The following is a 25,176-nucleotide window of genomic DNA, read 5'->3' as shown; positions in this document are numbered from 1 at the left end:
GTAACTATGGTGCCGGAGGCCATGCTTGGGCTCACCTCCTCCCCCTCCAGGCCTGGGCACCATCAAAGTCCTTCTGTGAACTAGTCATTTGGACCAGTGAGCTAATCCGTCACTCTTACGTCTCTAGGCCTGGGCTTACGTCACTCACCTAGTCTCCAGTGTTGTTCCCTGGATCCTGCCTTAATAGAACCTGAGCCAATCTTTAGGCACAGGGATGTTAGAGAACCTTCTCTCTAGGGTCAGATGATATTTAGAACATGTGTTAGTCAGTGCGGCATGTGTGTCTGTTATGAGGCAGAGCTAACATGAGCCTCTGTGTTGCTGGACAACACTGTTGAGTGTCAGCTTTGAGTATCACACTCTCTGACATTTATGTTTACAAATCTGTCTCCTCCATCACACTCATCATACTGAAATTTCTCTCCCTGTTCACACTTTATTTATTTATTTATTTAATTTTTAATTTGAATTTAAATTTTTTTTAATTTTTATTTTTACTTTATTTTACAATACTGTATTGGTTTTGCCATACATTGACATGAATCCACCACGGGTGTACATGCGATCCCAAACATGAACCCCCCTCCCACCTCCCTCCCCATAACATCTCTCTGTGTCATCACCGTACACCAGCCCCAAGCATGCTGTATCCTGCATCGGACATAAACTGGCGATTCGATTCTTACATGATAGTATACATGTTTCAATGCCATTCTCCCAAATCATCCCACCCTCTCCCTCTCCCTCTGAGTCCAAAAGTCCGTTATACACATCTGTGTCTTTTTTGCTGTCTTGCATACAGGGTCGTCATTGCCATCTTTCTAAATTCCATATATATGGCTATTCACACTTTAAATCTAGATTGTATTCAAGGTGCCTGGGTGCCTAAAATACTCTTTGAATTTGTTTGAATGAGTCATTTTTCTTTTATTTTTAAAAAGCATCTTTACTGAGTTAAAATGGACATGCCTTAAACTGTACATATTCAAGTGTTAGTCACTCAGCTGTGTTTGACTCTTTGTGACCCCATGGACTACAGTCCGCCAGGCTCCTCTGTCCATGGAATTCTTCAGGCAAGAATACTGGAGTGGGTTGCCAGTCCCTTCTCCAAGAGTGTATGAGGCTCCCCTTTTCTCTACATCCCCTCCAGTGTTTATTGTTTGTAGATTTTTCTGATGATGGCCATTCTGACCGGTATGAAGTGATACCTCATTTGAATTGGGAAATTGGGTTTGACACATGTACAGTATTGATACAATGTATAAAATCGATAACTAATGAGAACCTACTGTATGGCACAAGGAATTCAATGCATTGTGGTGACCTGAAAGGGAAGGAAATCCAAAAGGGAGGATATATATATATATATATATATATATGAAGGAAATGGCAACCTACTCCAGTATTCTTGCCTAGAAAATCCCATGGATGCAGGAGCCTGGCAGGCTGCAGTCTGTGGGGTCACAAAGAGTCAGACATGACTTAGTGACTAAACAACAGCAGCATATATATACATAAACATATACATATATATATGACTGATTACTGTATAGTAGAAAATAACACAACATTGTAAAGCAACTATATTCCAGTAAAAATTAATTAAAAAACCTCCCAAACAAACAAAAATAAATAAGAATAATAAAGATAAGAGTCTGGGATACTGGGCCTTCCCCTTGGGGACAAGGAACCACCTCCCATTTGCATCTAGAGCATTTCACTGTGGGCCCTTTAGATATAAGACCACTGGTTCCAGTTATCACTGAGATTGTTGTTCAGTCACTCAGTCGGGTCTGACTCTTTGTGACCCCATGGACTATAGCACGCCAGGCCTCCCTGTCCCTCACCATCTCCTGAAGTTGGCCCAAGTTCCCGTCCATTGCATCGTGATGCTATGCAGCCATCTCATCCTTTGATGCCCTCTTTTCCTTCTGCCCTCAATCTTTCCCAGCATCAGGGACTTTTCCAATGAGTCAGCTGTTTGCATCAGATGACCATCAGCTTCAGCTCAGCATCAGCTCCTTCCAAAGAGTATTCAGAGTATAAATGCCTTAAGATTGACTGGTTTTATCTCCTTTCTGTACAAAGGATTTTCAGTAATCTCCTCCAGCACCACAGTTTGAAGGCATCAGTTCTTTGGCATTCTGCCTTCCTTAGGGTCCAGCTCTCAAAACTGTACATGACCCCTGGGAAAACTATCGCCTTGACTCTACGGACCTTTGTCGGCAGAGTCACATCCCTGCTTCTCAACACACTGTCTAGGTCTGTCATAATTTTCCTGCCAAGAAACAATAGTCTTCTGATTTCATGGCTACTGTCACCATCCGTGGTGATTTTAGAACCCAAGAAGAGGACATCTGTCATTACTTCAACCTTTTTCCCTTCTATTTGCCATGATCTTAGTTTTTTTTAATATTTAGTTTTAAGCCAGATCTTTCCCATTCCTCCTTCACCCTCATCAAGAGGCTCTTCAGTTCCTCCGCTTTCTGCCATTAGAGTGGATCACCCTCATATGTGAGATCGTTGATATTTTTCCTGGCAATCTTGATTCCAGCTTGTAGCTCACTCAGCCCGGCATTTCTCATGATGTGCTCAGTGTACAGGTTAAACAAACAGGGTGACAGCAGACAGTGCTGTCGTGCTCCTTCTCAATCTTGAACCAATCAATACAGGGTTCTAACTGCTGCTTCTTGATCCACATACAGGTTCCTCAGGAGACAGATAAGATGATCTGGTATTCCTATCTCTTTAAGGGCTTTCCACAGTTTGCTATGATCCACACAGTCAAAGGCTTTAGCATAGTAGGTGAAACAGAGGTAGATATTTTTCTGGAATTCCCTTGCTTTCTCTATGATCCAGTGAAATCCAGCTAAATTGGACGTGGTCAAGCAGAAGATGATAGGAATAAACATCAACATCTTAGGAATCAGTGAACTAAAATGGATGGGAATGTGTGAATTTATTCGGATGACCATTATATCTACTACTATGGGCAAGAATCCTATAGAAGAAATGAAGTAGCCCTCATAATCAACAAAAGAATTTGAATTGCAGTACTTGGGTGCAAACTTAAAAATGACAGAACGATCCATATTTGAAAAACTATAGCTTTGATTATATGGACATTTGTTGGCAAAGTGATGTCTCTGCTTTTTAAAATGTCTAGGTTTGTCATAGCTTTTTTTTTCCCCCAAGGAGCAAGCGTCTTTAAATTTCATGGCTGTAGTCGCCATCAGCAGTGATTTTGGAACCCAAGAAAATTAAAGTCTGTCACTGTTTACATATCTATTTGCCATGAAGTGATGGGGCTGAGATAGACATTTGAAAGTATCAATTGCTCAAGCAGAAAACACGTGCCAAAACATGTAAGACTTAAGGATTACTAACAGAAGATAAACACAAGGTGTCAATGAGCCAGAATAGCAGGGATGGGAGAGAGAGCAGACTGTTTTGAGGCAGCACATGTATTCATAAGTAGATCATGTGAGTAGGTTTTCCCTACCATCACGGTGTGTGCCATTCATAGTCATGACCTAACCTTTCTTTAATGCACAAACTATGATGATCCAGTATCCAACTGGGCTGCAACTGAACATTTGCACATTCTCTTTGAAATGGCTTCTCCATTAATATCGTAAAATACTTTCAATTCCTAGACATCTTTTCGCCCAGACGGTGAAAATGATGCCTGTGTAGCAGGCTCCTTGAAGTCCATCTGCACCACATCTTCCAACCCATTCTTGCCTTCCGCGACATTTTCCTCCATCTCTCACCTTGGTTATGGGACACAGAATCCAACCCTATTTAGTAAGTTCTAACGTGCTGCACAGAGTTTTCAGTTGGTTGTTGTTGTTGTTTAGTCACTCGGTCATGTCTGACTCTTTTGCAACCCCATGGACTGTAGCCCACCAGGCTCCTCTGTCCATGGGATTTCCCAGGCAAGAACACTGGAGTGGGTTGCCATTTCCTTCTCCAGGGGAATCTTCCTGACCCAGGGATCAAACCTGTGTCACTTGAATTGGCAGGCGGATTCTTAATCACTGAGCCACCTGGGAAGCCCGAGTTTCCAGTTAGATCTGCTGTATTTCATTTTATTCGTGATGCTAAAAAAAGAACCTTAAACACGACTCTTAAAAAGTGCCTTCAGCTTTGAAAAACATGTCGAGAAGTGGGGGGCATGAAGGCATCTATGAGGTCCCCTTGAGCAATGACAGAGGCTGGAACTGTGGGAACCCCCACGGCTCTTCCTGGTTACCATGGCAAGGGGCGGCCTTCTTGTGGATGGACCACTAACAGGATGCTTATGCTCCACAAGGTTTTGAATTAATTGTTTGGTGCACACCCCCTCCCTCCCACTAATGTAGGTGTATTGAACCTGTCCATCAACCTTACTTGACAATCAACTCATTTTAAAGAGCTGATTTTTGAAGATGAGCAAGGCGTCTGCTTCCCGTCTCTAGATCCTATGCATGGAGTAAACGTGCCAGGCATCATTATTCCATCCTGTGTGGGTGTCTGCAAGTGCCTCTGACCATCTCCAGTATTTCCTTGTGAAATAATATGTATCCTGTGGCCTGACTTGCAATACAAAACCAGAGAATTAATGCTGCCTGACTGTGGAAGCCTTGTGTGTGATGAATAGGGCTCTTAGAGTTGATGTACCTTGTACCTTCATTTCAAAGCAATGCTTTCGTACCATAAAACACACTTGCTATGCAAAACTCATTTTTACATCCTGATTTTTCATTGTTATTTGGGATGGCCTCTGAACATTAAACAATTCCTAGCTTGCTTTTTTCCCAGCCATGGATAATTATTTCACTTCCCCCAAAGTTGACGCTAACATCGTTTGAACAAGTGGTGTCTCTGTGATAACACCTTTCTGTGAGTACATGAAAAAAAAATCTCAACCATATCCTGCACTAATTTCTTTTCCTTTATTTTTATCAGGCATTAAACGAAAAGTAATGAGAAAGCATTCATAATAAAGGCAGGATTGAAATGAGCATAACTAATTGTGCTACCATTATATTGTTATCACACAAGTGTGTTTCTTCTATTTTCCCATGGAGGCACATGTAATTATTTGTAAAGCAGGAAAGATAAAATTTATATGAATTTTTGGGTGTCTTTTACAATCTCTGGATTCCGAAGACTGGGATTACTCACCACTTGATGGTCTGCTCAGCTAATGAGAAAAATACATAGAATTCGTGCCTCATGGGCATGCCTGGGTGGCTAGCTGAGATGTGTAACGAGGAATTCAGCTTCAGTAGAAACTATTGGCTAGTGATAAGAGGAAATTTAACTGCAACATGACTTAAAAAAAAAAAAAAAACCCTTTTTCTTCTATATTGTAGTATAGCCAGTTAACAATGTGTTAGTTTCAGGTGGATAGCAGAGGGACTCAGCCATAAATATACATGTATCTACTCTCCCCCAAACTCCCTTCCCATCCAGGCTGCCACCTAACTTTGAGCAGAGTTCCCCATGCTCTACAGTTATCTATATAAAGTAACCTTGTTGGTTATCCATTTTAAATACAGCAGACGACACCTTCTCTTAATGTATGGTTCTTAACAGCTAAGGATGCATTCTGTAGCCAAGGATAAACTTTTTTTTTTAAGTTATCTGTTTATTTATTTATGGTTGTGCTGGGTCTTTGATGCTGTATGCAGGCTTTTTCTACTCGTGATGAGCGGGGCCACTCTTCACTGTGGTGCGAGGCCTTCTCCCTGCGGTGCCTTCTCTTGCTGCAGAGCACATGGGCTCCGTCGTTGCCACGCACGGCTTAGTTGCTCTGCGGCATATGGAAGCTTCCCAGATCAGGGATCGAGTCTGTGTGTCCTGCATTGGCAGGTGGATTCTTATCCACTGTCCCATCAGTGAAGTCCAAGGTTAAACTTCTGTTATGGGCTTCCCTGGTGGCTCAGAGGTTAAAGCATCTGCCTCCAATGTGGGAGACCTGGGTTCGATCCCTGGGTTGGGAAGATCCCCTGGAGAAGGAAATGGCAATCCACTCCAGTATTCTTGCCTGGAGAATCCCATGGATGGAGAAGCCTAGTAGGTTACCGTCCATGGGGTTGCAAAGAGTCGGACACGACTGAGTGACTTCACCTTCACCTTCATGAGTGAAATACCTTATAGTATCAATCGGATCTTGACTTGGTTGAATCTGGCGAATTGTTGTTGAGAAGATGGGTCTAGATGAATTCTGCTGAGTCACTAATTGTACCTGATAACTTTTCTCATTTTCCTATAATTTTCTAACCTCTGAGTCTTAGCAGCCAAGAATAAGAATGGTATTTTCTGAACTCTTCTGGTTAAGAGGTGTAGCCATGTTCTGGCCAAGTGGGATTTGAGTGGGAGGTATGAGGTCTGCCCTTCATCCCCCCTTTTCCTTCTTACTAGCAGGACTTCAAATGTGAGGCTGAGTCCTCTGAGACCTCCAGGATGAAGCAACCCTTTCAGGATGGCAGAGCAACCAGCTGAGAAAGGTGTCTGTGTTCCAGTCCCCAGGAGCTGCCCAGCCATCTCTTGGATGCCTTTTACCCAGGCTATTGGGTGAGTGAGAAAAATATTCAGTCATGTTTAAGCTACTGTTTTTTCAATTCTGTGTTCTAACAAACAACTCTAATCTTAACCAACACAGAAAGTTGTAAAAATGTGAGCCAAAAAAAAAAAAAAAAAAAGGAGCATCATGAAACAGAATCAGGCTACAGGGGTTTATGTTAAGGGGGAAAAAACTACTCGTTGAAAATAAAAGCAAGGTATGTTTTATATGCGGAATCTAAAAAGAAGTGATACAGATGAACTCACTTACAAAGCAGAAAGAGACTCACAGTCTTAGAAAACAAACTTATGTTTGTTGGGGCGGAAGGGATAGTTAGATACTTTGGGAAGGTCATGTACACACTGATATATTTAAAATGGATAACCAACAAAGACCTACTGTAGAGCACAGGGAACTCTGCTCAGGGTTATGTGCCAACCTGGATGGAAGCGGGGTTGGGGGAGAATGGGTACATGTATGTGTATGGCTGAGTCCCTTCGCTGTTCACTTGAAACTACCATAAGGTTGTTAATCGGCTATACCCCAATACAAAGTGTTTTTGGTGTTAAGAAAAAGAAAAAAAAAGAATCTCTTGTAAAAAAAAAACAGAAAAAACAAGATGTGTTTCTCAGCTGTTTCCACAATGTCAAAGGCAGAAACAAGTGGAAAGTGGGTGCTCGAACAACATTGGCTAAAGCTTATGTTAAGTGAGATCCCAGGGGTAAAGTAGGAAGATCTTAAAATCCAACACAGTGGAAATAAAGGGGGATCAAAAGCACCACTTGCTTTTATAGTTGCTGGAGGAATGCAGTTTTTTAAGGAAAATGCCAAGCTTTGTGGTGTGCGTGCTAAGTCACTCAGTCGTGTCCAACTCTTTTCAACCCTATGGACTATAGCCCGCCAGGCTCTGCTCCAACGGATTCTCCAGGCAAGAATACTGGAGTGGGTTGCCATTTCTTCCTCCAGGGGATCTTCCCGACCCAGGAATTGAACTCACATCTCTTTATGTCTCTTGCATGGGCAGGTGGGTTCTTTACCACTGGTACCACCTGAGAAGCCGAAGTTCTCAGTGTTACTCAGACACCCTAGCTCTAGACTTTGGACATTGCAGCAGTAACAGCAGCAGCAGAAATAACATAAGTTAACCCAAACACCAGGAAGGGTAGAGACTGCATTTGTTTCCTGGGAGAAATTGAGTAAAAAGCTTTCCTCCTGGAATAGAAAGTACAGAATGACTGTTAATCTTGATAATCTGCTCAAGGGAAACTAGTCTTTAGAGACTAATATTTCAGACTAAGGGAAAACAGGCTGCCAGAAACAAAGGCTCGTGAAATCCCTCAACATGATATTCAATTGGGAGCACAATTTATGTAAAATATCTTAAGATGGGTGTGCTGTTTGAGATACAGCAGATGCATCTTAATGGGAGTTGGGGCAATTAATTATAATCAATAGACTCGATGATGCATGATCTACTAAGATAGCAAAGAAATAATTCAGTTTAACAAATATTTATTGAACACTCTGGTAAGATTTATGAAAGATGCAAATGAGGCCACATATTATCTCTGCTCTTAAGTGACTTTCTAAGAAAAAGCCTAGTTGTACCTGAAAGTGTAGTTCCTAAAGGAAACAGAAATGGAAAACTAGTTAGTTCCATGGAACTAGTTATTGTTATTTCCATGTGAATTTCAGACTTCTTCTACATGGAAAAATATTTAATTATATCGAGTATTTTTTTGGTAAATATGAACTAGAGGGATCAGCTAGTGCTTTCAAATTATGGTTCTGGAGAAGACACTCTTGGACAGCAAGGAGATCAAACCAGTCAATCCTAATGGAAATCAACCCTGAATATTCACTGGAAGGGCTGAAGCTGAAGCTCCAATACTTCGGCCACCTGGTGCAAAGAGCTGATTTACTGGAAAAGACCCTGATGCTGGGAAAGATTGAGGGCATGAGGAGAAGGGAGCAACAGAGGATGAGGTGGTTGGATGGCGTCACTGACCCAATGGACATGAACAACAAACTCTGGGAGATTGTGAAGGACGAGGGAACCTGGTGTGCTGCAGTCCATGGTGTCGCAAAGAGTTGGACAATAATTTAGCAACTGAACAACAACATAGGGATCACTGATGCTTTGCTAATATCTAAATGCATGTGTTATGACTTTCTCATATGTTCGAGTGAGAAAATTGAGTCAGACTTCCTGATGCAGAAAGAATACACATGTATTGATTACTGAACATGAAATAACTACATTATTTTCACAGCTTGCAGTTTTTAAGCAACCAAGAATCTTCTTCACTTTTCTTTTTTTCTGTTTTCTTTTTTTTTTTTTCTTTTGAATGCAATGCGTCCAGGGATAAATCTGTCTGTCTTGCTTTGTATCCTGTGTACAAATATGACCCGAGGAAGGTAGAATATTTTAATCTGACTCACTTCAGGGCAGGGTTGGCTCTGAACAAGCCTAATAGAATAGACAGTACTTTTTTTCAAATGAGAGAAAGGAGATTTGCCAAAGGAAGTGACTCTAGGTATATACTCGTGACTGCTTAAGTTTACTGAAGTTTAGATGACCACTCAGGAGAAACAGAGGAAAATTGGTGATTTATTTTCACTAAGTAGAAGATGGGAGAAACAGGAAATAAGGTAATGTTTTAATTTCATCTTATGGTTTGAAGGTCGTAACACTGAAGAGAAAGGGATGTGTGAAAACTGAGTACCTGATTAGTTTGATTTTAAGGAATAGGATTTAAAAATTTGTTTAGAGTAGGTAGATGGCTTAGGACAGTAATTCCTAAGCATGCTTTCTGTGTGATATTATATAATAAGAGGATTCCATGGGCTAATATGTCTTCCCTGGTGGCTCAGTGGTAAAGAACCTGCCTGCAGTGCTGGAGACCAGGATTTGATCTCTGGGTTGGGAAGATCCTCTGGAAAAAGAAATGACAGTCCATTCAGTATTCTTGCCTGGAAAATCCCATGGACAGAGGAGCCTGGCAGGTTACAGTCCGTGGGTTCTAAAGAGTTGGACATGACTTAGTGACTCAGCCACTACCACCACATGGTAATGTATCTGGTAAAATTGTATATTTTATTTTTTCTCCAAACTTTTTAGTACACATTAGTATACAAAAGGCTGAAATATCTTAAGGTAAATAAGCCTTAAACCACATTTATTCCTTTTGACCAGAGATTTTAAAAAACCTTGCAAAATGTTAAAATTCCAAAGAGTGGTTTTGGAACGCAAATCACCATCCATTTCAAGAGAGCTTGAACGTAATTTTTTTAAGGATGAGAAAAAGTTGAAACGACTACATGAAACCAGGCACTGTGAAGTACAGAAGGCATAATTTAGAAAAATTATTAAATCTCAGGAAATGGCAATAAGGAATTAAAAGGCACACTGTCTTTGGAAACTGTCAGATGTTTCTACATCAAGGAAAAGGGTATGAATAATAATCAAACACAGACGTGTACATAGGATCTTAGACAAATTGTTAAACATAGGATTCCTGTTACTTATTGAAAAAGATAACCACTCTTAAGCATGCTGAAGCTAAATAAATACCAATTACTCCAAATGAAGCTTATGTTCGATACATAAACTCTCATAAACAGTGTATGTCCGGGATTCAGAATGGTACCTGTAATGGACTGCATTGTCTCTCGCTGCCAAAAAGGTATGTTGAAGTCTTAAATCCCAGAACGTCAGAATGTGACCTTTTTGGGAAATAAAGTCTTCATAGAGGCTATCCAGTTAAAATGCAGTCATTAGGGTGGGCCCTGATCTAGTATGACTGGTATCCTCATAAACAGGGAGGTTTAGATGCAGAGACAGGCACGGACCAGGGAAGATGAAAGACATACAGGGAGAAGACGGCTGCGTGACTGGAGGGTGTATCAGCAAGCTGAGCACTGCCAGGGACTGTCAGCAGACTCCTGGGAGAGGCGAAGGAGGCCCTCCTCTAGAGTGGCCGGGGGGGCATGGCCTTCCTGAGACCTTCACTGTGCCGTCAAATGCTCTTCCACTGAGCCGTACCCCTCTTGACACCTTCATTTTGGACTTCCAGCCTTCAGAACGGTGAGACCATACATTTATGGTGTTGCAAGCTGCCCAGCTTGTTGGGATTATTTTATTTTATTAATTTATTTTTGGCGGCACTGGTTCTTGGTTGCTGTTCGGAGGGGTTCTCGAGTGGTGGCGATTGGGGTCTACTCTCTAGTCGCAGTGGGTGGGTGTTTTGCTGGAGTGACTTCTATTGTTGTGCAGCTTGGGCTATAGGTGTGGGGACTCAGTTCTTGTGGCCCTGAGGCATGTGGGATCTTCCCAGCCCAGGGATCAACCCCACGTCCCCTGCTTTGGGGATCACCACTGGATCACCAGGGAAGTTCCAGTTAGTGGAATTTTAAGCTACCCAGTTGTTGGGACTTTGTTATGGCAGCTGTGGGAACCCAGCGCAGCATGCAGCAAGGTCACATCAGTGTGACATGAGCCTACTCTATTTGCAGCCCTTCCATCCCTGCTTCCTATAGATGCTCAGAAGCACTCCCGGCACCTGGAATCTTCAGGCTCTGTCTTCGTGACGTTCTCAGAGTCATCAGTACCTAATTAGCCCCCAGTCAGTACTCCTTGGTTCCTGGGGTTATTCTTCAACACAGCCATGCCTCCTGAGTGCCCTTAGCTTGTCCAGCTGACATGAGAATGAGTGTCTGTCACCTTCACAAATGAGCTCATATTAATGTGTTAAGGAATTCACTAAAAATCTTCAAAAAAACACTCAACCGTCTGGAAGATCATCCGAAACAGACAATGTTAATTCGAACAGATGATGTTGACAACATCCGAAACAAATGATGTTAATAATGTTCTTGTTCAGTCACCAAGTCATGTCCAGCTCTTTGCGACTCCATGGACTGCAGCATGCCAGGCTTCCCAGTTCTTCACAATCTCCCAGTGTTTGCTCAAACTCATGAGTCGGTGATACCATCCAACCATCTCATTCTGTCACTCCTTTTTCTTCCTGTCCTCAATCTTCCCCAGCATCTGGGTCTTTCCCAATGAATTGGCTCTTTGCATCAGGTGGCCAGAGTGTTGGAGCTTCAGCTTTAGTATATCAGTCCTTCCAATGAGTATTCAGGATTGGATTCCTTTAGGATTGACTGCTTGGCTCTCCTTGCAGTCCAAGGGACTGTCAAGAGTCTCTTCCAATACCACAGTCCTAAAGTATTAATTCTTCAGCGCTCAGCCTTCTTTATGGTCCAACTGTCACATCTGTACATAACTACTGGAAAAACTGTATCTTTGGAAGAATATGAAGAAGTGCATCTCTATTCCAAAGGAAAGCTCCAGAAGTCCTACCTCCAGTGTTATTCCATTTCCTTGGATTTCTGCAGGGAAATCCTACGTGTCCTTGTGGTCACCCAGCTTTCAGCTTTGTCTCCTGTGGTTCTGCCACTCATGCGCAGGAGGACTGTGCTCCGCACACAAGCCTGCTGCATTGCTGACTCCTCTTTGCACGTGTATCTGCCTTTTCACTAGGCTGTGCACGCACCTTATCTTTTCACACACCACACCTGTGATCAGAGTGGGCACATGCTACACATTTTTGAAATGTTGAACCAAATCTTCTCACTCAAGGCCGAGAGATTTTTGGCAGCATGGATAACTTCGTTGGGTACATTTCAAGCAGTTTGGAAAAAATCTGTCTGAAGAATAAAGGAACACTTGATGGAAAAGAAATGAGGACAGTCTTTTATAATCAGATAAGAAGAGAAGCAGAGTCAGTATCTTAGATGAACCACGCTGATTCCTCAAGGCCCAGTGTTTGACAGGAGCCATGTCTATTTTTAGATCTGCCTAAACTAGTTCTCCAGTAGTATTTAAATACTGTCCTGCTGATTTTTCCCCATTCTTATTCACTTTTGGCTTGGTGAGTGCTATAGAATATTACTGTTTATAGGATGTATCTTTTATTAACCACAAATGATAATATACTACTTCCACTTGCCAGAAAGAGCTCTTCTCTTTTCTTTTGTTTTCAGGAGCCTTTTATGTTAGATAGTTATTTACTGAACACCTGCTAAATGTAAAGCACTAGAGATACAAATGTCTGTTTCATCCATTTGAGGGGATTTTCATTTAGAATGGGAAATATTACAGATATTAAAAATGCAAAGTTGTATATAAACTATATTTCAGGAGTGGTATAGATAATAAATATTATGACATCCTAATAAGGAGCAATTATTGGATATGTTCTCAGCTGAGTAATGTTTTCAGCTGGATCTTAAAAAATAGCAGAGTTTTTTTTAAATTAATTAATTCATTTTAATTGGAGGCTAATTACTTTATCATATTGTAGTGGTTTTTGCCATACATTGACATGAATCCGCCATGGGTGGACATGTGTTCCCCATCCTGAAACCCCTTCCCAACTCCCTCCTCATCCCATCCCTCAGGGTCATCCCAGTGCACCAGGCCCGAGCACCCTGTCTCATGCATCAAACCTGGACTGGCGATCTGTTTCACATATGATAATATACATCTTTCAGTATTCTCTCACATCATCCCACCCTCTCCCTCTCCCACAGAGTCTGAAAGTCTGTTCTTTACATCTGTGTCTCTTTCGCTGTCTCACATATAGGGTCATCGTTACCATCTTTTAAAATTCCATATATATGCGTTAATATACTGTTTTGGTGTTTTTCTTTCTGACTTACCTCACTCTGTATAGTAGGCTCCAGTTTCATCCACCTCATTAGAACTGATTCAAATGCATTCTTTTTAATAGCTGAATAATATTCCATTGTGTATATGTACCATAGCTTTCTTATCCATTCATCTGCCGATGGGCATCTAGGTTGCTTCCATATCCTAGCTATTGTAAACAGTAAACATAGCACAGTTTTTGTATAAGTAGAGATAAAAGTATAGCAAATTTACAGCAATTCATTATTATTATTATTACCTAACGAATTCTGTCATTAATTTTTAATAGATGAAGAGTTTTATATTTAAGCAACAGTTCCAGAGAAAGCTCTAGAAGTTTCAAGACTTACTGAAAAATGACAGTAATCAAAACAGTATAATCAACAAAAAGGTAAACACACATCAATAGAAGAGAGTGGAGAATATAGAAATACACCCAGGCAGATATGGTCAATACATTTTGACAAAGTTGCCAATGTAATTCCAGTAAGAAGTTAGAATCATTTTTATAAATGATGTTATAACAGCTAATTATATATCAGACAAATAAACATCAACTCATACCTCACACCACAGATAAGATTTAGATGTGAAATAGATATAGATCTAAGCATAAACATTAAAACTATAAAACATCTATTAGGAAACATGATAAAATCTTTCCAAACTTGGATTAGGTAAATATTTCCCGAAAGCACACTGAAAAGTACTTACCAGAAATACACAATGGAATATTACTCGGCTATTAAAAAGAATGCATTTGAATCAGTTGTAATGAGGTAGATGGAACTGGAGCCTATTATACAGAGGGAAGTAAGTCAGAAAGAAAAATACCAATACAGTATATTAATACACATATATGGAATTTAGAAAAATGCCAGAGTTGTCCATATCTTAACCCCCAGAACCTCTAAATATGTTAGTTGTTGTTTAGTTGCTAAGTCATTTCAGAATCTTTTGTGACCCCATGAACTAAGTCTGCTAGATGCCGCTGTCCCTGGTATTTCCTAGATAAGAATACTGGAGTGGGTCAACATTTCCTTCTCCAGGGTATTTTCCTGACCCAGGGATGGAACCTGCATCTCCTGCATTGCAGATGCATTCTTTAGCAGTGAGCTTCTCAGTTCAGTTCAGTTCAGTTGCTCAGTCGTGTCCGACTCTTTGCAACCCCATCAATTGCAGCTCGCCAGGCCTCCCTGTCCATCACCAACTCCCAGAGTTCACTCAAACTAACTTCCATCGAGTTGGTGATGCCATCCAGGCATCTCATCCTCTGTCGTCCCCTTCTCCTCCTGCCCCTAATCCCTCCCAGCATCAGAGTCTTTTCCAATGAGTCAACTCTTCGCATGAGGTGCCCAAAGTACTGGAGTTTCAGCTTTAGCATCATTCCTTCCAAAGAACACCCAGAGCTGATCTCCTGTAGAATGGACTGGTTGGATCTCCTTGCAGTCCAAGGAACTCTCAAGAGTCTTCTCCAACACCACAGTTCAAAAACATCAATTCTTCAGTGCTCAGCTTTCTTCACAGTCCAACTCTCACATTCATACATGACCACTAGAAAAACCATAGCCTTGACTAGACAAAACTTTGTTGGCAAAGTAATGTCTCTGCTTTTGAATGTGCTATCTAGGTTGGTCATAACTTTTCTTCTAAGGAGTAAGCGTCTTTTAATTTCATGGCTGCAGTCACCAGGGAAGCCCAAATATGTTAGATTGCAAAGCAAAAACTACTGTGCAGGTATGATTATGTGATGAGAGAAGGTTTTATTGCATTATCAGGGTGAGCTCAGTCCAACTGTGGGAATCTCACCAAAGCAGAGAGAGAGGTGACTAAGGAAGATGAGATGCAATGTTCCTGACTTTGAACATGCAGGTAGGTGAACATGGACCTAGGAATCTGGGCAGGTTCTGGAAGCTGGGAAGCTGAGAAAAGGCAGCCTTTGCCAGAGCCTCCAAAAACAAATGAAAGAGCTGGGTCAGTTCAATAGAAATAGATTGTTTATAGCAAAAGAATAATTCTTCATCCTCCCCTAGAATGAATGACTTGAAAATAAGCTGTGATGTGGAAATAGTAATGATTAATTATAAAGGATGGTAATCACAGGTGATCTGATACCCACAACTTACAAAGGCTGTCACAGCCAACCCTGCCTTGGTGAAAACTTGATAAATTTTTTCAATATGGCTTTTTAGCTGTTCTAATTGCCCAGCCTAATTCATCAATCCTAGAGTTCATGTTTGAATGGATGGTAGTTGTAATAGCTTAAGGCATGGATGAAATACTAATGAGAAGTTTCATCTTTTACCTTTTCACAATGAAGAACCCTTAGTGTCTTAATTTACAAAGCAATCAGCTACGTCAGGCTTTCTGTATTTGCGTTGAATATCCAACCTCATGGCTTCCTCCCTCACATTTAGGAGACAGCATGGCTTTGAGAAAAGCCTAGAAACATTAACTTTTGCCTCTCAGTCTCTGGATTGAATTGTGTTTCCACTCTCCCTTAATGCCTCTGCTCCAGCTCAGACGTGGTTTCCTCTCCTGTCTCAGTTGAGTAAGTCTTCTGTGTTTATCTCTGTGTCATCCTGTCCCCAGAGAGAACTTGTTTGCAAAGTTTACCCCTTTATCTCTTTTCTCATTGCCTCTCCTCTACTTGTTATTTCCAAACACTATTTAAATCTGCTCAGATATTTTCTTCCTTAACTTCCCTCCCAGGGTTGCCTATATTAGCATCTCACAAACCAAGCTGCTGCTCAGATACTTCTTCCAAGTATATTTCTTCTAGCTCTGTAACGAGAAGTTCAGATTCAGTAGGTATTCTATAAGTATTAGTGACTTGCCTTTTATTGTTTAATCACTTTGTTTTTAATGAACCAGCCAAGTCTGTGTAAATATCAAAGTCGTTTTTTGTTTCCAATATTTTTGTGTTGCACTCTGCTGCTATTGGACATGATGGTCAAAGAAATGAAGGATCACATGTTTTATGACTTAAAATACTGTTAGTAGAGACCTTATGAGTTCAAATCATATCGTGTTTCTGACAATTCTTTACTGCTAAGGGAATGATCATATGTTAGATATAATAAAGAAGGCTGAGTGCCAGAGAATTGATGCTTTTGAACTGTGGTGCTGGAGAAAACTCTTGAGAGTCCCTTAGACTGCAAGGAGATCAAACCAGTCAATCCTCAAGGAAATCAACCCTGAATATTCATTGGAAGGACTGATGCTGAAGCTGAAGCTCCAATACTTTGGCCACCTGATGTGAAGAGCTGAGTCATTGGAGAAGACCCTGATGTTGGGAAAGATTGAGGGCAAGAGGAGAAGGGGACAACAGAGGATGAGGTGGTTGGATGGTATCACTGACTCAATGGACCTGAGTTTGGGCAAACTCCGGGAGGTTGTGAAGGATGAGAAAGCCTGGTGTGATGCAGTCCATGAGGTGGCAATGAGTTTGACATAGTGACTGAACAGCAACAACATAAAATACCAGCTTTCAGTATCTCTTCTTTTCAATGCCCATCCATTCCTTGGCTCACCTGCTCAATAATACTTGTGTCTGTCTTTGGGAATTAAGCAGTTGTCCTGAGACAAGAAACAGGGAATTTTCTTTTTTTAGCATTTTATCATATTATTTGGCACACTGAAAATACATGACCATGAAAACTTGAAAATATTTAACATGTAGAAAAATGTGGCTATCTAGCAAACTTTGAAATAGCCCAAAGTGTAGGGCAGCACAGAAATGCTTAGTAAACTTTCTGTTGCTTAAATACTCTAGAAATAGAACTTTAAAAGCCTATTGGGACTTTTATGACATCCTCAAGCAGCTTGTAGATTTGGAAATGTTATCTGTTTATACATTAAAGTCACACTGTGACAAAAGACTCTGTAAGCCAGACCTGTGACTACAAGTCATAGATTGTGATTTGCAGCAAAGAAGGAGCTGGTTCTTAATAAAGCAAAGCTGTCTTTCTATAGAGCTCCCTTAGAGGCCCAACTTTTGGGCCAATACCTTTGCTAATACCTTTTGGGGTAATGGTATTGAATTCCATGTTTATTTCCAGTCTTATTTATAATCGAAATTCCTTTGAGAGCATATTTTTGGGTGTCCTCTTCATATTTAGCAATCTTTTCATTTACTGCTAATAATAACAATAAAATCTTTTATTTTGGAGGACTCCAGCTTCCCTGGTGGCTCAGATCATAAAGAATCTGCCTGCAGTTTAGGAGATGAGGGTTTGATCTGTGGATTGGGAAGATCCCCTGGAAAAGGGAATGGCTACCCACTCCACTATTCTTGCCTGGAGAATCCCATGGACAGAGGAGCCTGGCAGGGTATAGCCCATGGGGTTGCAAAGAGTCGGATGTGACTGAGTGAATAACACTTCCACTTTCACTTTTCATTTTATTCTATGGTAAATCCTGTGGTGTTTCCAAAAGAAGTGATTTCAATGGCTGAACAGGCAATAGGTCTATCTGTATCAGCTCTCTTGTCTGTATTTTTGGAGTGAGTGCTTAATTATTGCTTTTTTTTTTAACTAGACTTCTCATGATGTCTTTGACAGCTGGCTTCTAGGTAGTTCTGTGTAGTTCTAGGTAGTTCTGAGTTCAAGGCATTTAGGTGTTAAATTCCTAGATATGTTTAGCCAGCATTTGTGTTTCTTACTCTCATTAATGCTAATGTGCAGCCTTCAGAAACGAGCGGACTGTAACGTTTCCTTTCTTATTGTTGACCAGATGTCTGGTGTGCTTCCCTGAAACCCTGACTGGCTCAGTTCACTGCCCCCATTTATGTTGAATGTTCCTCATGCATAAATGATTCAGTTGGTGCTTACATTTCTCCATTTATGTATTTAGCAGATGTTGGTTGAGTTTTGTAGATTCAGCAGTGAACCTAAAGTATCTTCATTTGATTTGATGGCTGTTCTGGTTATCCTCATAAATGTTTAGCCTTGGTACACAGTGACGTGTGATTTAACCAATTCAGAAGCTCCCTACATTTTTAGGGTTAGTGTTCCATGATTTGGTATTGAATTCCATATTTATTTCCAGTCTTATTTAGAATTGAATTTCCTTTGAGAGCACATTTTTGGGTGTCATCTTCATATTTAGCAATACTTTCATTTATTGTTAATAAGTATTCAGTATTAACTATCTATCAGAATATGCATATTGATGCTTTATATAAATGAACTCATTTAATCTTTACAGCCATCATATGAGGTGGATACTATTATTGTTCCTCTTTTACAGATGAGAAAATTGGTGCACAGACAGGTCATTCAACTAGCCAGCTAGTAAGTGGCAGAACAGGTGTTCAAACCTTAGCCATCTGGCTCTGGAGACAGTGCTCGTAGCTGCTACCTGGAGTGTTCATTTTGTACATGCCTTTTAATACAGTTCATGCATACAGTTGTACAAGTTTAATATAGAACATATAAAAGACATGTAGCAGTATTTGTATTGTAAAACCAACTTTAACTAGATATAAAACCACTTTTTTCAGTCAAATTAATTGCTATTAATTCATGATGTCTCTCACCCTCAGAATCTTCTACCTTTCTGCCTAAATACACTATCTGGTACATCATTGGACACATGTGTTTGCATCTGCAGCACCCATGGTTTTCACAGCCCTTGTATAATTTTCTTTCGAAGATAAAAGGAGTGATGGGTGAAGAGGTAAGAAGTGCTATGGACAGAATCGTATCCCCCTTAAATTCATATGTGCGCATGCTCGGTTGCTTCAGTCATATCTGATTCTTTGCAACCCTGTGGACCATAGCCTGCCAGGCTCCTCTATCCATAGGATTCTCTAGGCAAGCATACCAGAGTGGGTTTCCATTTCCTCCTCCAGGAGATCTTCTAGACCCAGGGATCAAACCCGTGTCTCTTATGTCTCCTGAACTGGCAAGCAGGTTCTTTACTACTATCACCACCTGGGAAGCCCCTAAATTCATATATGGAAGCCTTAATCTTCAGTGTGGTGCTATTTGGAGGTGGGGCCATTGGGATGATATTAGGGTTTGATGTGGTTATGAGAGTCAGGCCCTCATGATGGGATTATATAAGAACAGGAGAAGAGGAAGATCACTCTCTCTGCCGTGGAGGATGCAGAGTAAAAGTGGCCGTCTGCAGACCAGGAAGAGAGCTCTCACCGGAAACTGAATGTGCTGGCTGGTGCCTTGACCTTGCACTTTCTAGCCTCAAAACTGTGGAAAGTAAATGTGTGCTGTTTAAGCCACTTAGTCTGTTGCATTCTGTTAAAGCAGCCAAAGCAGTCTGCCCAGAAAAAGATAAGAAGGAAGCAAAAGAGGAGTTAGGGGTGGAATTCTCATGGGAACTATAATCTAACTTTAACCAGGTCTCAAACCTACTTTTTTCTCTATTTTGTTTACAAAATTCCTAAAAATTTATAACTAAAGGTTGAAAGATATATATATATATATATATATATCTACTTATGTATACTCAGTTATTTAAACATATGCTTAGCTATATAAATATGTACTTTAAATAGTTATATATGTATATGTACTTGCAAATGAATACACTTTTGTTGAACTTTCTGGTTTCATGAGCTGTTAAATACTTTAAAATTTATTATTGTAGAATAAACATTAAAAACTTTTTGTCAGCATCATCTTTGTGTGTGTTTAAAGATTATTTCCTGGCATGTATCACCATCAAATGACATTGTTATTTCTTAACGTTTGTATTATTCACTTGTATCTATTGGTTTGTTGAACTGCATGAACATTTACAAGGCAACCTGGCTGTAAGATCCGCAGCTCCCTTAGGAACTCAGACTGGTGGTCATATGTAACTTCACTTTTTATTTTAATGTTCTAAGACCAAACGACTAGAACTAGAGGAACTGCACTGAGGTTGGTATTCATATAATCACAAATTTAGATTTTTTTCCATACTGATCTAGCTCTGAAGTTATATACTTGAAATACTTTTTCCTAAAACCTTAGTGAATACTAGATAAATAACCAACCCAAATATGGCAATCTGAAGAAATCACAGCCACTTTTTGGTCAAAAAACAGTTAACTTCTAGGATGACACATTGTTTCCAAGAGCTATAAAACAGAGGAAAAAAAGAAAGAGTTTCTGGAACTGAGCTACATCTTGAGTAAGTGCTAGATGTGTGGATTGGGCTGTGAGCCCTTTAAAATTTTAATTTGTAAAATTTCATTATGCCAACGATACTGTCCAGGAGAATAGATGAAGCTACTTGACCAAAAGAACATTTGCATAACTGGCTGTGTTCTACATTTTTTTCTATGCCAAAAACATCCCTATCATTTAAAGGTATCATTCTAATATTACTGAATTATTTAGGGCAAGATATATGCACTAGAACCAGTAGTACTCTTAGTAAGACTCTCAAGTTATATTTCTATCAGCTTTGAAAGATTCAGCCAGAAAGGATTCAGCAAAACATAAAATATTGTATATGTGTTTGCTTATATATGTAGGTGCATATTTAGGAGTGGGCATTGCATAGAGAAGTATATAGTATATAAGCTGACAGGAATGGATGAAGATGTGATACACAGATGCAATGGAATATTACGCAGCCGTTAAAAAGAATGAAATGATGCCATTTGCAGCAACATGGATGAAACAGGAGATATTACACTCACTGAAGTGAGTGTAACAGAGGAAATATATTGTACGGCATTGCTTATATGTGGAGTCTAAAAATAAATTATGCAAATGAACTTACTGAACAGAAAAAGACTCACAGACTTAGAGAACGAACTTATGGTTGCCTGGGGAAGGATGTGCGGGGAAGGGCCAGTTAGGGAGTTTGGGCTGTTACACTGAAAATGGATAGCCAACAAGAACCTACTCTATAGCACATGGAACTCTGCTCAGTGTTATGTGGCAGCCTCGATGGGAGGGGAGTTTGGGGGAGAATGGATACGTGCATATATGTGACTGAGTCCCTTCACTGTGCACCTGAAACTCTCACAGCATTGTTAATCGGCTCTATTCCAATATAAAATAAAAAGTTAAAAAATAATAGTACACTGGTTGATCAAAAAAACAGAAGCAGTTGTTAATAGAATATAGATTGATGTTATTAAAAATAATCCCTCTTAGCTTTCAATATTCTATCATAAGAGTAGATACAAAATATTAAGGAAACACATTGAAAAGATAGTTAATAAATTAAAAAAATTAAGTTACGTTCTAAATGGCTTTAATAATGACTGGCTGAAATGGAGTTGGGAGTTGCATAGCAGGGGGAATGAAAACCATTTTTCTTTCCACTAGACTTGAGGCTGTTTATCTGTCATCCTCTGTTTTTCCTGACTCTCTTCCTGAGGGCTGTGTGTGTTGCTCTTTGCTCACAGAGGTGGTTTTGTTTATTTCGCATTTTTTATCTTTTATATGCAATTCTCCACATAATCATGAAAATCTGCCTGTAAGCCTCAAAGCATTTAGACATGCTTTGAATTAAGGATCCAAAACAGAGTAATAATCTTCCTTTAGAAGTCCTTGATACACTCTGCACCAGGAGGATCCTGTTCTCTTATGGACAGCATGCTGGTTTTGTTTTCCGAGTGTTTTAAACTCAAAGGGGAAAAAATGTTAACTTCTTAAATAAAAGTGGTCATCAACCTCTGTTCTCATTTGAACATAATCTGTCTTAATTTAACAGACTTTATAGTGAAGGGTCTAGAGTATTTTTTATTTAATGATTTTTGTGTGTTAGTCGCTCAGTCATGTCTGACTCTTTGCAATTCCATGGACTTTAGCCTGCCAGGCTCCTCTGTCCATGGGATTCTCAAGGCAGGTTGTCATTCCCTTCTCCGGGGAATTTTCCCAATTCAGGGATTGAGCTCTGATTTCCTACATTGCAGGCTGATTCTTCATTGTCTGAGCCATCAGGGAAGACCCAAATGATTTTTAAAGGCAGGCTATTCAGGCCACAGATAGTGTATCTTTAGAATAAGGCCAAATGAAGTCTCAAGCTGTGTCTTGGTAGAGTGTATTATTCTGATCATGAGGAGGAGAGAACAACAAAATGCTGCATTAAACTTTTGAGATCCTTTCTTTAAAACTTTCTTTGCTGATGCTTTCTTTTTTTTTTTTTTTCCCCCTAAAGATGACATGGAGAGACAGCCACATCTTCAAGGTGGTTCTTTCTTGCATATGTGCTAAGTCACTTCAGCCATGTCCGTCTCTCTGTGACCCCATGGACTGTAGCCCACCAGGCTCCTCTGTCCATGGGGACTTTCCAGGCAAGAATCCTGGAGTGGGTTGCCATGCCCTCCTCCAGGGGATCTTCCTGATCCAGGGATCGAACCTAGATCTCCCAGATCTCCTACCTTGGAAGGTGGGTTTTTTGCTTGTTTGTTTTTTTTAACCACTGGTGACACCTGGGAAGTCCAGTGATTCTTTCTTATTTACTGAATTTAGCTGCTCTGGTCACACGAGTGCCCTCCAGGAAGGCTTCATGGCTGTGGCAGAGCCGCCTCTTCTGTTCCTGAGTCTTTAAGCCTTTCTTTCAGAGAACAACTTCCTGCCCTAGGTTTGAGTCTCAGGTACCTGGTGTCAGGGAATTGTGTGAAGCTGTCTATCCTGATACCTTGCAAGACCTTGTGATGGCATTATATTAGATGATGCTTGTATACCTGGTGAGCTCTCCTTCCATGAGCAGGTCCGGTCCTGCTGAGCTGTGTCATCATGGAGTGCTTCTAGGAGGAGGTGCCACAGCTGTGGAGTCATGAGTCAACGTGCTTCCCATCACTCCCTTTTCAGTGGGCTTCTCAGTACAGCATCACCAGCTACATGATAGCTGATTTGCAAGTCCTGCTCCTGTGCTCCGGAGAAGGCGATGGCACCCCACTCCAGTACTCTTGCCTGGAAAATCCTATGGGCGGAGGAGCCTGGAAGGCTGCAGTCCATGGGGTTGCAAAGAGTCAGACACGGCTGAGCGACTTCACTTACGCTTTTCACTTTCATGCATTGGAGAAGGCAATGGCAACCCACTCCAGCGTTCTTGCCTGGAGAATCCCAGGGACGGGGGAGCCTGGTGGGCTGCCATCTATGGGGTCGCACAGAGTTGGACACGACTGAAGCGACTTAGCAGCAGCAGCAGCTCCTGTGCTCCAGATGAATTTCTCCAAGTGGCATTTCCATAACCAGTCATGCCTTATTCTCAAAACATTCAAAACTGAAATCAGCTCCACCATGACCCCCACTAAACCTGCAGGGTCTTCCAAGTCCCCAGCCTGCAAAGAGCTGTCTGGGAATCATTCTAGACTTTTTCTCTCTGGCCTTCCCCTCCCTTTCTCATTGACCTTTGTCATGTCAATGGCTTGCTTCCAGCCCCTACCATTTGGCATTGAACCACTGTGAAAGTGATGAGTTTGAGCTCTCTGCTTTCAAGTTCGTCGCCTGACAATCTGTCCCTAATCTTTTTAAAGAAAAGAGAACGAGATGTAATTTATACTCAGATTACTTGTGCCAGGGTTACTTTTCTAAAAAGAAAATCAGAATCTGTGATTCTCCAGCTCTAGCTCATGAAGTGCCTTCCACTGATTGTAGGTTTCTTATCTATAAAGTGGGGATAATCGAGGCTGTCCTACAAATTTATTGTGGGCACTCGGTTAGATACTGGATGTAGTGCTTATTCTGTCCTGAAAGTACATTGTTATTAATGTGGCCAAGGCCCCAGCCCCCTTGTCCTCCCCTCTTTGCCATGCGGCGCTCCAGAAACAGCACTGGGTCCGCTACTGCCCCCTGCAGGCTGGGTTTCAAAATCACAGGGGGCTTTAAAAAAATCATTTGGGGCTTCCCTTGTGGCTCAGGTGGGTTTCAGTATTATTCCTCTTTGAAACTTCTCATGGCAAAACCCTCCCTTGCTCCTGAATATGAACTCCTTGGCCACCAAAAGACTGTGTTAATTTCTGAAATAATGTATATGAAGCACTTAGCCTGGTTCTTGGAAGAAACTTCTTTCACTGGTTAAATGCCATATCTACACTTGCATCCATATCTGCAGCTACACCTTTACTTGTTTATACTATACCTGTATCTGGCTATACTTAACACTTGTGAAAGAAAGTGAAAGTGTTGGTCTCTCAGTTGTGTCAGACTCTTTGCAGCCCCATGGACTGTAGCCCACCAGGCTCCTGTGTCCATGGGATTCTCCAGGCAAGAATCCTGGAGTGGGTTGCCATTCCCTTCTCCAAAGAATCTTCCTGACCTAGGGATTGAACTGGAGTCTCCTGCACTGCAGGCAGATTCTTTACCATCAGAGCCACCCTCAAGTAAGATGGTAACTTACTTGAACCTGGATGTATCTCCAGACATATTGAAATCCCTACCTATATCCAATCATCTATACTATTAGGAGAATGATCCTGTTAAAATAACATGGAGACCAGGCTTCAAAATCTCCCAAGCAGACAAAACCTTTTAAGCCACATAAGCAAAACTAAATCTAGTTTACTTTATGAACAGAAGTGAACCTTAGCTTGTGTCTTATAAATAAATACCTCTGGTAATCACAAGAGAAACTTTAGTCTTCTTACAGAAAATGGTATAAGATAATCACTTTTGACCAATTCCCTGCTGTGTGGCTTCCCTGGTGCTCAGGGGATAAAGAATCTGCTTGCAATTCAGAAGCTGTGGGAGACGCAGGTTCGATCTCTGGGTCAGGAAGATCCCCTGAAGGAGGAAATGGCAACGCCCTCCAGTATTCTTGCCCGAAGAATCTCATGGACAGAGGAGCCTGGTGGGCTATAGTACAGGAGTTGCAAAGAGTCGGAAATGACTGAAGCAACTTGGCACTCACGCACTGCTGTATGGAAACCCCCCTTTTAAAAATGAATTAGTGTTAAGGTCAAACAATCCTTAGTTTCACTTTCTAAGCCATCCTGCAG

Source organism: Ovis aries, chromosome 23 (assembly GCF_016772045.2).
Source record: "Ovis aries strain OAR_USU_Benz2616 breed Rambouillet chromosome 23, ARS-UI_Ramb_v3.0, whole genome shotgun sequence".
NCBI lineage: Eukaryota > Metazoa > Chordata > Mammalia > Artiodactyla > Bovidae > Ovis > Ovis aries.
The sequence above is the reverse complement of the archived record's forward strand: the minus strand, read 5'-3'. Positions refer to the sequence as shown.